Source organism: Panthera onca, chromosome D4 (assembly GCF_046562875.1).
Source record: "Panthera onca isolate mPanOnc1 chromosome D4, mPanOnc1 haplotype 2, whole genome shotgun sequence".
Lineage (NCBI taxonomy): Eukaryota > Metazoa > Chordata > Mammalia > Carnivora > Felidae > Panthera > Panthera onca.
This window is the reverse complement of record NC_138351.1, coordinates 7679959-7693514: the sequence shown is the minus strand read 5'-3', so window position 1 is coordinate 7693514 and position 13556 is coordinate 7679959. Positions and strand designations below refer to the sequence as shown.

The window sequence follows — 13556 nt, the reverse complement described above, 5'->3', positions numbered from 1 at the left end:
GCGGCTCCCCGGCGCCCCCGCCCGCGCGCCCCGCCCGCGCGGCCCTCGCCGCGGCCTCAGCGACCCCCGCCGGCGCGCCTCCGCCCCTCCCCCTCCGCCGCCGCCCCCGCCCCCGCCGGGGCCCCGGAGGTCTCGTCGGCGCCCCCGCGTGCCCTCCGCCTCCCCCAGCTCCGCGCCCGTCCCGCCCCGGCCCTCCCTCGCGCCCCTCCCCACCCCTGCGCCCCCTCGCCCCCTCTCCCGGGTCTCCAGACTGTTCCCTCCTCCCCCACCCCCAGCCGGCACCTCCCCCGCTCCTCTGCGGCCGGGCGACCGCTCCTCCTCCCCGCTTGCTTTCGCGCAGGTTTTAAGGTACGTTGTTGTGCGTAGAATCACAATGGGTGACTAGGCTCGTTTCCTCCCCCCCACCACAGGAGGGGACACCCAGCCGAAATTCAGTGAGGTGCCCTGAGTCCCAGCCGTGGAGGGGTGCCTCTGATCTCCCAGGATCACGCTTTCAGATTCAAGAGTAGCTGTTGTTACTTTTAGCGGAGTCTCGAAGTGCCGGCTCCTGCACAAGCTCCAGTCTCTGCTTTCGGCAACGCATTGATGCCACGGGTATTTCTTCAGTGAAGCCTCGGCAATGCGGTGTTGAACAACACCAAGTTTCTGTTCCTGGAAGTTTAAGTTTAGTGGTGGAGGCAGGTCGTCTCAAGGAAACAAATAAACGAGCAAGATAATTTGAGATCAGTGTTAGGAACAAAATAGAACGTGTGAAAGTGTGGAGGGAGGCTGTGTTAGATCAGGTGGGCAGTGCTTTAGGAACCTTTACTTTGCAGAGATGGCATTTGCTCTGGGTGTTGAGTTAGAGGACCGAGGGAGGAAGGCACGGTTAGGGGGCAAAGCCTTAAAACTGTTCAAATATTTCTATTCCAGGAAAGGAAACACAAGACTGACTTTTTTTTTTTTAAGTTTACTTATTTTTCTTTTTAGTAATCTCCACACCCAAGGTGGGGCTCGAACTCATGACTCTGAGATCAAGAGTTGCATGCTGTTTTGACTGAGTCAGCCAGGCATTGCAAGACAGACATGTGAGTGCTTATTTCACCTGTAACACGGGCCTGGAAGATTGGTATGAGTTGTTAAAATAACGTGTGTCCACTACAATGCCAGCCACAGGGTAAGTGTATCTGAGCTGGGGGACTGGATGGCGGGGTGGGGGCTGGGGGGCTGGAGGGGGCGTTTAATGGGTAGGAGGCACTGCACTTAGATGGGGCTCCTGGGTGGCTCAGTCTCTTAAGCATCCTACTTTGCCTCAGGTCATGATCTCACAGTTCATGAGTTCGAGCCCTCATTGGGCTCTATGCTGACAGCTCAGAACCTGGAGCCTGTTTCAGATTCTGTATCTCCCCCCCCCCCCCGGCCCTCCCCCACTCTCAAAAATAAACATTTGAAGGAAGGAAGGAGGAAGGAAGGAAGGAAGGAAGGAAAGGAGGAAGGAAAACATTGAATAGCTTGTGATATTTATTCATGATTAAGAAAGAATGAAAACAGGGGTGCTTCAGTGGCTCAGTGGGTTGAGCGTTCAACTTAGGCTCAGGTCATGATCTCGTGAGTTCAAGCCCCGCCGTCAGGCTCTGTGCTGACAGCTCAGAGCCTGGAGCCTGCCTCAGATTCTGTCTCCCTCTCTCTCTGCCCCTCTCTCGCTCACACTCTGTCTCTCTCTCTCTCTTTGAGAGAGATCAAAGATAAACATTTAAAAATTAAAAAAAAAAAAAAAAAAGGAATGAAAACAAATGACTTACACATTCAGTTCACGTAGTTAGACAAAGGCCATCAAAATAACCCAAGGAAAGCCAAGGAAGGGATTACGTAAGGAAAAAGAACACAAACGAAAGGAGTGGAAAACTTACAAAACAGAAGTGACAAAAGAAGGGAAAAGTCTGCACAAGTCCACGTGGGGAAACACTAGAAAACCTGAAGGTGTAGAGAAAGTACTTCTAATCTCCAACGCCGGGAACATTTGAGCTTTTAGCTGCAAAAGGGCCCTAAAAGAAAATCTTGAGGAAGTTTGGCTTAGAAAAAAAAAAAAATGTTTAGACAAACAAACAAAACAGCAGAGGAATCATCCTGTCATCGGGGAGAAAAAAAGCTGAGTGTTGCGGTCACATCAACAGGCCCCACAAAGCTGTCGACTAATTGCAGCTTTGCTAAAGTTCGTTGATGACAAATGAGTAAGTAAGTGCCGAGCTGTGGGAGGTGTCTGGGCGGCTGGGCCTAACGGGGGCATTTCTCCATACATAGGCATTCGCGGGGCCTAGTGCGGTAAGGGCTCTGAGTTCACGGTAATACCTCAGAGGATGTACGTGGACAAGAGATTCAGGAAGGGCTTGTGTGCTGGGGCTTGCCTTCTAGGAATCCTGCAGAAGTCAGGGTCTGAAGAAGCCTGAGATAGACCCTGTGGCGGGACGCCGGGCCGTCACAGTCATTCCGGCCTGGAAAAGCTGAGCTGGTGATGAGAGAGCATCAGGCGAGCCGAGGGGGAAGCACAAGCTGGCATCACCCCCCTCCCCCGCCCCAGGTTGGATACTGGTGGCATTCCTCAGGCACCTTGGCTGCCCAAGGACAAAGGGGAGGAAAGAAAACAAATACTTAACTGATGGAGACCCCAGTCCTGCTGACGGGAGTCTCCATCAGTTTACAAATATCTTAGTAAATTCCAAGAAAAAGGCAATCTTATCAACAGCCTAATCTCCAGAAACCTCATATCCTGGAGCCCCAACGTCACCCTCCCGTCCACAGTGATGTGGGAACAAAGGCAAGAAGGAAATGGCAGGTAAGATTAAACTTCCTTATAACCTGCAGCCCATTGGCAAATACTTGAGGCACATACAGAATAGAACGTTTCTCCAGAAACCCCCTGCTGTCCTGATGTTAATGCCTCACTAGAGGGAAAACCACCTTTGCTTGAAGACAGCAAGGCCTCAGGTGTCCTGGGAGTCCTCCTTAGCACATCACAGTCCCTCTGGAGGCCTCCCATTTGACTCTGTTTCCCCAACTCCATAGTATATAACTGGTCACTCTGCACAACCCTCGTGCAGCTCTTTCTGTCCTTGAATCCTATCCCTGTGCTTTAATAAAATGGCCATTTAAAAAAAAAAATTAAAAAAAAATTGTTTTTTGACATTTGCTCATTTTAGAGAGACAGAGCATGAGTAGGGGAGGGGCAGAGAGAGAGGGAGACACAGAATCTGAAGCAGGCACCAGGCCCTGGGCTGTCAGCACAGAGCCCGATGTGGGGCTCAAACTCACGAACTGTGAGATCATGACCTGAGCCGAAGTCGGACATTTAACTGACTGAGCTACCCAGGCGCCCCAGTAAAATCACCCTTTTGCACCGAAGACGTCTCAAGAATTCTTTCTTGGCTGTTAACTCCGAACCCCCACCAGTCCAAGAACTCATCACTGCCACTTGTGGCCACATGGATGAACCCAGGGGTAGGTGGATCAGAGAGTGGACAAAAAGTGCCCCCCCCCCACCAGCTGCTAGAAGAACAGAATTGTCATTAACTGAGATGATTGGGAGGACCGTAAGGGAAACAGGTTTGGGGGAGAATATTAGAGTTGTTTTGGGATACATTAAAGTGGTAATATCTTTGAGACGTCCAGTGGGAGTTGATAAGGAAGCAGTTAGGTGTACAGATTTTGAGTATGTAGTGCAGGTCTGGGCTGGAGATACAAAATTTGGGAATGTTTATTTATTTAAATTTGGGGGGGGGGATTACAGGGGAAGGGCAGAGAGAGAGAGAGAGAGAGAGAGAGAGAGAGAGAATCCTAAGCAGGCTCCGTGCTCAGCGAGGAGCCTGACATCGGGTTCCATCCCTGGGATTATGACTTGAGCCGAAACCAAGAATCTGACGTGTAACCGTGTCACCGACTGAGCCACCTAGGCCCCCGGGAGTCATCCTTTAAATTCTGAAGATAGTATAAACTCACTAGGGGAGTGAATTTAGATGAGAGGAGAAGAGGTCTGAAATCTGAATTCTGGAGTCCCCCCACTTTCTAGGCTGAGGAGGCAACACTGAGGGAGCCTGAGGGGGAAGGTAAGTTAGTTAGGGTGAGTGTGGGGTCAGCTGGAAGTCAGCCAGTTGTGTTCCAAGGAGGGAGTAATTAAGTGAGTCAAATTCTACTGACAGGTAGGACTGAGAACTGCCTGAAAATTATTTCTAATTGCACAAAACAAACCCCCTATGAAATAGGTTATTTTTTATTTTCAATGTATAGTTGAAAAAATCTGGAGATGGTTTTGCCCCCAGATCCCATAGCTACTCAGGAACAGAGTTAGTGATTCACAATGCTAGATGAAGTTTACATAATGCTTTCTGTCCGAGGAAACGTCTGTGAGTAGAATTCACCTTATCCAGGACAAGAACATCAGGGGAAAAAGAAAGAGAAGGTCTCAACTAAAGTAGGGTTATGGACCCTACAGAGGAGGCAGAAGTCAGAAAATACAAGGCCATGTTGTTGTTGTTGTTTTTTAAAATGTTTGTTTATTTTTGAGAGAGCGACAGAGCGAGAGTGAGGGAGGGGTAGAGAGAGAGGGAGACAGAATCCGAAGCAGGCTCCAGGCTCTGAGCTATCAGCACAGAGCCCGTTGCGGGGTTGAACTCGTGAACTGTGAGATCATGACCTGAGTCGAAGTTGAACGCTAACCCACTGAGCCACCCAGGTGGCCCAAGCCCATATTTTTTTTTAAAACACTTTGCAAAAGCAACAGAAGAAGGAGTCTTGGAAAATTAAATCAATGAGAATATTTGGGAAAGCTCTGAGAAAGAAGAAAATGAGGCCAGCCCTACCAGTCATTAAAACATTATAAGACTTGGGGCTCCTGGGTGGCCCAGTCGGTTAAGCGGTTGACTCGGGCTCAGGTCATGATCTCAGGGTTTGTGGGTTCGAGCACCACATTAGGCTCTGCGCTGACAGCTCGGAGCCTGGAGCCTGCTTCGGATTCTGTGTCTCCCTCTCTCTCTCTGCCCTCCCCCACTCATACTCCGTCTCTCTCTCAAAAGTAAATAAACATTAAAAAAATTTTTAAAAAAACATTGTAAGCTTGTACACTAAGATGATGGTATTGGGACATGAATACATAGATCAATGAAACAGAGTAGAAAATCCAAACATAATTGCATCTGGAAATTTAATATGTGATAAAGGTCGCATCTGAAATCAATGGAGGAAAAAGTCCTTCTTTGTAAATAGTATTGGGGTAAATAGGTAGCCAGACAGTCATATCCGTTTCTCTACACAAGATGAATTCCGGATGGGTCAAAGATTTAAAAACTTTTTAAAGAAACAAAGCTGTATAATTACTAGAAGGAAGTAAGAGCGGATTCCTCCGTAATTAAGGAATTGGGGAAACTTCCTGAACTCAAAATCTGGAGGCAATTAAGGAAAAGACTGAAATTTGGACTATACAAAACAACAGTGACAATAAAATTTTTGCATTAGCGAAACACATCATAAGCAAAATAAAAAGACAAGTTAAAAACTGCGATAGGTATTTCCGACGTACAAAGGATTAATGTTGTCTGATTGTGTTCTGGAGAGCAAGGAGGACTCCTGGTTCACAGTCTTTGCCAATCGCCATCGTGTAAACCCCTCCCACCACAGTAGATTTTAAGTTGCCAAAATGCGCTCACCTGTACCCATGTGACATCAGCTGGGTCACAAAATTCCTGACGATTTAACAATCGGCGCTTGTAGGCGGGCTCTCAGCACATCACCATCAGTATCCTTCATAAATAGACGAAGGGCTTCATCACTTGGAGAAGAAAAGGAAAACCATCACTTTGTGGAAAATAGGAGATATACACACACAATTCACACACACACAATAATGAAAATAAAGGACCTTTAAATATGTGAAAAGATGTACAGTCACACTTAAAGGAAATGCAAATGAAAACTGCACGAAGATACTATTCCCCAACTCTCAGATTGGCAGAAATCTAAAAGTTTAGACAGCAAAACGTGTTGACAAAGCAGTCAGGGAACAAGCACTTTAATTTTTTGCTGGTGGGAACGCAAAAATGGTATAATCCAGGGCGAGGGGAATTTGGCACTATCTAGTAAAATTGCATAGATATTAACCTGTTGATCCAAATATCCCACTTTTAGGCCTCAAGCCTAAAGATCCACTGACAAAAATACAAAAAGATACATAAGGTTACTCAGTGACCACTGTTTGCAAAACCAAAAAAGTGGAAACAACTTCAACGATCATCCGTCACAGAATGCTTTCATAAACTAGGACCCATTCACATACTAGAATTAGTACATAGCTCTAAAAACAAGTAAGAAATACCTCTATGTACTGCTATGACATGATATCCAGTGGAAAAAAGCAGGATTGCCAAACTAAGGTAATATACTACCGTTTAACTAAAAGGGGAAGAGGAAATGAATATCCCGTATTTTAAGATTTCATCTTTTAATACTCTCTACACCAACAAACGTGGGACTCGAATTTACAACGTTGAGATTAAGAATTGTATGCTCCACTGACTGAGCCAGGCAGGCGCCCCTACCTTATATATTTTTTAAAAATACATAAGGGGTCCCTGGCTGGCTTAGTAAGTAGAGCATGCAACTCAGGGTCATGAGTTCGAGCCCCACCTTGGGCACAGAGATTACTTTAAAAAAAAAAAAAAAAAAAAAAAAGAGAGAGAGAAAGAAAGAAAAGAAAGAAAGAAATTGAAATAGAAAGATAAAAAACAAAGTTAAAAGAACAAATTAAAAAACAAAAAATGCTGATTACCTCTAGGGGGAGGGAATGGAACAGAGATAGAGATGGAGATCAGACTTCTCTCTGATTATGGTTTAACGGTTTGACTTTGTTAGTTATGCAACAAGATTTAATTTTTCAAAAATATTTTCAAAAGCAAGACCTACAAGTCAAAGGCAAAAATGAAACAAATGAACTTGGTTGTGTAATGACCTTGTTCTGTTTTTATAAATTGCTACTGATCTTGTTTTATCTTTTTTTAATGTTTATTTATTTTTTGAGAGAGAGATACAGTGCGAGCAGGGGAGGGGCAGAGAGAGACACACACACACACACACACACACACACAATCCAAAGCAGGCTCCAGGCTCCGAGCTGTTGGCACAGAGCCTGAGGTGGGGCTTGAACTCACGAATTGTGAGATCATGACCTGAGCTGAAGTCAGCCGCTTAACCAACTGAGCCACCCAGGCACCCGCTACTGCTCTTTGAATAATTTGTAGAAATATGAGTAGCTTCCTTTGCTCTGAGGTAACCCATGTTCTGAAGTTTCCTCCTGGAATTTTCTATACTGTCTCACATATCTAACTCTGGAGTTCCTTCCAGGCGACAAATACCATAACCTTGCTGGAGGGACATACTTCCCAGCCTATTTTCTCCTAGCCAGAGGCATCTCCTGTCCTTTGAGACAAAACTGCTCCCATCACAGCACTGACTTCCCTTCAGAAACAAGACACTGTGTTATTCTCCTAATAATCCCCCTTCACTGCTGGAACCGTGGTCCATCCAGGGTATGTCTGTCCCAGGACCGAGGAATAAGGTAATCATACACCCATGAGGGTCATTCTTCTCCTTGAAATTCGAGTTTCCTGGACCACAGGATTTGTAGTTGCAAGTAGCTAAGTTCGACTCTCACAGGTTGGGGGACCTCAAACAAAATAATTAACTTCTCTTAGCTTCAGTCCCCTCATTTTTGAAACAGGGGAAAGGTAACACCAATCTTTTGGGGTCGTTGTGAGATTTGAATAAGATTATGTAAAATGTCAGGCATAAGCTTGGTGCTTCCCTCCTGTCTCCTCCCTCTGCTTCCCTTCTCTTATTTCCCACCTTCTTTTTATTCAGTCTTCTCTCCACATCCTTCTTTCATAAAATGAACAAGACTAAGAAACTTTGAAGATTCTTTTCAAACCCTGAGATCAGAAACACTGACAGGGTGCAGTGCATTTAGATGGGGGCTTGGCTGTTGAGGATTAGAAATCCAAAAATGCGCATAGTAGAAATGAGTTAGAGGCCGGTAGCGACTTTAACTGAAGAGAAGTTTAGGATCTAATACAAGGGAAAGGGTTCCTGGGTGGAACTATTTTAGGGTCTCAGTAATATTAGAAATTCTGAAGAGTTAAGAGCGCCAAGGTGGCTCAGTCGGTTAAGTGTCTGACTTCAGTTCAAGTCATGAACCTGTGGTTCGTGGGTTTGAGCCCCACATGGGGCTCTGTGCTGACAGCTCAGAGCCTGGAGCCTGCTTTTGATTCTGTGTCTCCCTCTCTCTCTGCCCCTTCCCCACTCATGCTCTGTCTCTCTCTGTCTCTCAAAAATGAATAAGTGTTAAAAAATATTTAAAAAGAAAAGAAATTCTGAAGATTTGTCCAAATGAGGGGAGGAAATAGAGAAGTGAGTGAAGGAGGTAGGGAAAAAGAAAAATTGGAAAGTAAGAAGGTTACAATAAAGTCAGATCACACAAGTGTTGGTGAAGATGTGGAGGAACTGGGATTCTCATGCACTTCCGGTGGAAATGTAAAATGGTGCAGTAATTTTAGAACAATCCGGCGATTTCTCAATGAAACATAGTGTTACCATATAACCCAGTTCCAATGCTAGGTATATACCCCAGGGAACGGAAAACTTAGGTCTACACAAAAACTTGGACGTGAGTGTTTATAGCAACATCGTTCATAATACCCAAAAGGTGGAAACAACTCAAACCTCCTTCGACAGATGAATAGATAAACAGAATGTAGTATATTCATACAATGGAATTTCACTTTCCCAAAGAAGACATACAGATGGCCAACAGGTACATGAAATGATGCTCAACATCATTAATCGTCAGGGGAGTGCAAATCAAAACCATGGTGAGATACCACCCATACCTGTTAGAATGGCTGTAAAGTGAATGGCTAAAGACCAGAAATAGTAAATGTTGGCGGGGATGTGGAGAAAAGGGAACCCTCGTGCCTCACTGGTGGGAATGTAAATTGGCTCAGCCACTCTGAAAACCACTATGGAGTTTTCTCAAAATATTAAAAATAGAACTACCATACGATCCGGCAACTCCACATTTGGGTATTGGTCAGAAGAAAATGAAAACCCTAATTCGAAAGGATACGTGGACCTTCATGTTCATTGCAGCATTAGTTACAATAGCCAGGATATGGAAACAACTTAATTGTCCATCGATGGATGAACGGATAAGGAAATTGTGGTGTATGCAATGGAATGTGGTATATACCAAGAAATGTTACTTAGCCATCAAAAAGAATAAATCCTGGGGCGCCTGGGTGGCTCAGTCGGTTGAGCGTCCGACTTCAGCTCGGGTCATGATCTCACAGTCTGTGAGTTCGAGCCCCGCGTCGGGCTCTGTGCTGCCAGCTCAGAGCCCAGAGCCTGTTTCAGATTCTGTGTCTCCCTCTCTCTCTGCCCCTCTCCCATTCATGCTCTGTCTCTCTCTGTCTCAAAAATAAATGTTAAAAAAAAAAAAAAAACAAATCCTTGCCATTTACTGCAACACTGATGGACTTTGAGGGCATTATGCTAAGTGAAATAAGTCAGAGAGAGACAAATACCATGCTTCTCTTTTCTATGTGGAATCTCACACAACATCAACAACAAGCCAAGCTCCTGGATACAGAGTACAGACTGCTGATAGCTGCCAGAGGCAAGGGTGGAGAGTGGGAGAAATGAGAGAAAGGGGTCAAAAGGTTAAGAAGAAGAAAAGGGAAAAGAGAGAGAGAGAGAGAGAGAGAAATTTGCCTTCCTGATTAAAAAACAAAACTCCCAAAACAAAAAATACCCTTCAAAGTGGGATACACTGGTTAAGTCAAGTGTGGTCCATCCGTATGATGAAATGCCACCTAATGGCATTCAGAAGGAAGGAGGAAGAAAACAGAATGAGGAAGCCTTTTTATACTGATAACTAAAGTTTTCCAAGATGGAAACAAAGTTAATTAATTAAAAAAATATATATATGATCTATTGGGGTGATACAACTCTAAGATGTTAATGTAATACGCATATAAGACATGTGGGGAAGTGTTAAAATGAGAAAATGTAGGAGATCTCAATAGGTAGCTAGATGGATAATGTTCTTTTCATTCACATGTGAGATATTTACAGTGACCATGTTCTGAGTCACAGCAGGATTTAACAAGATACCAAAGCATACAGAACAAAAGAAAACAAGCCTAAAGCTAACATATTACTTAATGGTGAATATATTCTTCCGAAGGTAAGGAACAAGACAAAGATGTCTACCCTCATCGTGTCTCTTTCACATTGTTCTGGAGGTGCTGGTCAGTGCAATAAGGCAAGGAAGACTGGAAAGGAAGAAACACAACTGTCTCGTTCACAAATGGGGCTGTATGTGAAAAATCCTAAGGAATCTACAAAAAAGCTACTAGATCTCTCTGCCCTTCCTCCACTCACGCTGTTTCTCTCCCTCTCTCTCTCTCTCTCTCTCTCTCTCTCTCTCTCTCTCCCTCCCCCCCCAAAAATGAATGAACGTTAAAAAAAAATTTAAAAAGCCACTAGAACTAATGAGTTCTAGTTGCAAGATTCAGAGAAACAATGGTATTTCTATACACTAGCAACAGACCATTTCAAATAAAAAGTTTTTGCAGTCAAAAAGAATGAAATCTTGCCATTTGCAACAACGTGGATGGAACTAGAGGGTATTATGCTAAGTGAGATTAGTCAGAGAAAGACAAACATCATATGATTTCACTCATATGTGGAATTTAAGACACAAAACAGATGAACAGAAGGGAAGGGAAGCAAAAATAATATAAAAACAGGGAGGGGGACAAGACATAAGAGACTCAGATACAGAGAACAAACTGAGGGTTGCTGGAGGGGTTGTGGGTGGAGGGATGGGCTAAATGGGCAAGGGGCATTAAAGAGGACACTTGAGATGAGCACTGGGTGTTATACATAGGGGATGAATCACTGCGTTCTACTCCTGAAATCGTTGTTGCACTATGTGCTAACTGACTTAGATGTAAAATAAAAATAAATAAATAAAAAGCTCTTAAAATGCCATTTGAAGTAATATTTTTAAAAAATACTTATTTATTTTTGGGAAAGCACAAGTGGGAGAGGGGAGAGAGAGGGGGACAGAGGATCCAAAGCGGGCTCTGTGCTAACCGGCTGACGGCAGTGAGCCTGATGTGGGGCTCGAACTCATGAACCATGAGATCGTGACCTGAGCTGAAGTCCAACACTCAACAGACTAAGCCACCGTTGTGCCCCTGTAGTAACATTAAAATAAATATTAGGGGTAAATCTAACAAACTGAATGCAAAGACCGAATATTGAACATTACAAAATATTTCCAAGAAAAATTATAGAAGACTTAAATAAATGGTTAGATGTATCGTGTTTATGCATAGAAACTCATTATTGTTATGTCAATTCTCCCCCAAATCATCTATAGATTTAACATAGTCTTGGTCATGATGTCAGTAGGTTGTTTGGGTTTGTTGTTTTGTTTTTTTTTTTAATAGAAATTGATGGGTTTATTCTAAAATTTGTGGAGAAATAGAAAAAAATCTAGATCAGCCAAAACAAACTTAAGAAAGAATAGGAATGGGGAACTTTACCAGATTTCAAGATTTACTGTAAGGCTATAGTAATTAAGACAGCGTGGTGTTGATGTAAAGATAGGCATATGGATGGGACAGAATAGGGAGTCCAGAAATAGACTTACATATAATAATGTCAATTCATTTTTGACAAAGAAGAAAAGGATGGTCTTTTAAACAATATTGCTAGAGGAGCGACTGGGTGGTTCGGTTAGTAGAGCATGTAACTCTTGATCTTGGGGCTGTGAGTTTGAGCCCTATGTTGGGTGTGGAGATTACTTACAAAAAATAATAATGTTGCCAGAATAATAGGATATCCTTGTGGAAAAACATGAACTCAATTCTTACCTCTCATCATGTGCCATAATTAATTCAAAGTGGATCATACGCCTCAATGTAAAAGTTAAAAATCATAAAACTTTGGGGCGCCTAGGTGGCTGAGTTGGTTAAGCATCTGGCTCTTGATTTCAGCTCAGGTCATGACCTCACAGTGCGTGGGTTCGAGTCCCACATCGGGCTCTGCACTAGGAGTGCAGAGGCCGCTTGGGATTCTCTCTGTCTCCCTCTCTCTCTGCCCCTCCCCCACTTGTGTGCTCTGTCCCTGTCTCTCTCAAAATAAATAAACTTTCAAAAAACTATAAAACTTCTGAAAGAAATGTAGGGGAAAACCTTTGTCATTTTTGTTTAGGTAAAGATTTCTTAGAACCCAAAAAGCATGAACCATAACAGAAAAACCTTATAAATTAGACTTTATTAAAAATAAAAACTTAGCAGGGTGCCTGGGTGGCTCAGTCGGTTAAGCATCCGACTTCGGTTCAGGTCATGATCTCACAGTTCATGGGTTTGAGCCCCGCATTGGGCTGTGCTGACAGCTCAGAGCCTGGAGCCTGCTTCGGATTCTGTGTCTTCCTCTCTCTCTGTCCCTCCCCTATTCATGCATGCACGCATCTCTCTTTCTCTCTCTCTCTCTCTCTCGCTCATTATGGAGCCTGCTTGAGGATCTCTCTCTCCCTCTCTGTCTCTCCCTCTGGCCCTTTCTCCCACTTGATCTCTCTCTCGCTCTCTGTCTCTCTCTCAAAAAAAAAAAAAAAAATTAAAAAAGAAAAGGAAAATGTAAAATAGTACCATAATTAGATACCAGTATATCCCACCAGGATAGCTAAAATTAAAACAAACAAAAAACAAAAAAGCAAAGGCCTCACCAGGTAACACCGAATGTTGACGAGGATGTGGGGCAACTACAGCTGATGTCAACACGAAATGATGCAGCGACTCTGGAAAACAGTTTGGCAATTTCTTGTCAAGTTAAATACACACCTACCATAAGACCAAGGAATCTCTCTCATAGGTGTTTACGCAACAGAAATGCAACCTGTATTTCAGGAGAACCTATACAGGAGAAGCGTATCCTGTATTTGTCTGCTCCAGTGGCCACAAAATGCCACAGACTGAGAGGCTTTACTTTTTGTTTTCTCACAGCTCTGGAGGCTGGGAGTCCCAGATCAAGGTGTCGTCAGGATTGACGTCCGGTGACAGCCCTCCTCTGGGCTTGCACACGGCCGCTTTCTCACCCTGTCCTCCCATGGCCTCTGTTCTGTGCGTGCCGTCCTAATGCGTGTGACGTGTTCATTTGTTTTTTCACTTTTCTGTTTCATTTGAAAACGCTGTAATGAATCTATATACTTTTTATCCAGTCATAGAATAAAACAAATCCAATCTAACATAACTTCACTTTATTTTATCTGTTTACTTATTTTAGAGAGAATGTGTGTGTAGCAGGGGAGAGGGGGAGAGAGAGAGAGAGAGAGAGAGAGAGAGAGAGAGAGAGAGAGAGAATCTTAAGCAGGCTCCACACTTAGCTCAGAACCTGATGCGGGGCTTGACCCCACGACCCTAGGAGCATGACCTGAGCTGAAATCAAGAGTCGGATGCTCAACCTACTGA

The 13556-nt window shown here is 44.1% G+C and overlaps 1 long non-coding RNA gene across 1 annotated transcript; it reads left to right on the top strand.

The window, feature by feature from the left end:
- The first annotated feature begins 122 nt into the window (after positions 1-122).
- On the top strand, positions 123-13336 carry LOC144613991 (uncharacterized). The gene is made up of 3 exons (XR_013551508.2): positions 123-348; positions 970-1156; positions 13092-13336. It is a non-coding gene; the product is annotated as an uncharacterized LOC144613991 (long non-coding RNA).
- The last annotated feature ends 220 nt before the right edge of the window (positions 13337-13556 follow it).